This window comes from Cottoperca gobio, chromosome 6, assembly GCF_900634415.1.
Source record: "Cottoperca gobio chromosome 6, fCotGob3.1, whole genome shotgun sequence".
Lineage (NCBI taxonomy): Eukaryota > Metazoa > Chordata > Actinopteri > Perciformes > Bovichtidae > Cottoperca > Cottoperca gobio.
In genome coordinates, this window is record NC_041360.1 from 17,790,631 (window position 1) to 17,791,079 (window position 449).

The window sequence follows — 449 nt, forward strand, 5'->3', positions numbered from 1 at the left end:
CAAATATATTTAGGCCTATGCATTTGTAACTGCATTGGTAAAGCATTAAATCTGCTTTTTTATCGCTATAGAAATGTTGGTAATGTCACCCAGGGCATCTCATACAAAGGTCTTATTGGGGCACTCCTGCTTTACAGCAGTGGTTCCCAGCCTTGGGGTCGGGATCCCCCAAGGGTCCCAAGATAAACCAGAGGTTCACAAAATAAAGAATAAACAAAAGGCAAAAATAAATTGATGTCACACAAAATGTATTTAATTTGTATTCTCTTTTCTGTATTTTTTTATTCTTGTGAAATACAAAAATACAAAAAAATAAAGTTATGTTGTGCTGGCTTATAAAACATGTCTAAATTGCATCACCAGTTTGCATCCAAACCAAAGCGTTCAACAGCGATCGGCCCACCTCCTAGTAAAGTGTCAGTGGAGCTCCTCCCCCCGAGGATTGCGTT

The 449-nt window shown here is 38.8% G+C and overlaps 1 protein-coding gene across 5 annotated transcripts in view; it reads right to left on the reverse strand.

Annotated features, from left to right (window-relative positions):
* The window catches only part of myrf (myelin regulatory factor), a 29,037-nt gene that overhangs the window by 28,276 nt on the left and 312 nt on the right, over positions 1-449 (reverse strand). The window lies entirely within an intron of this gene.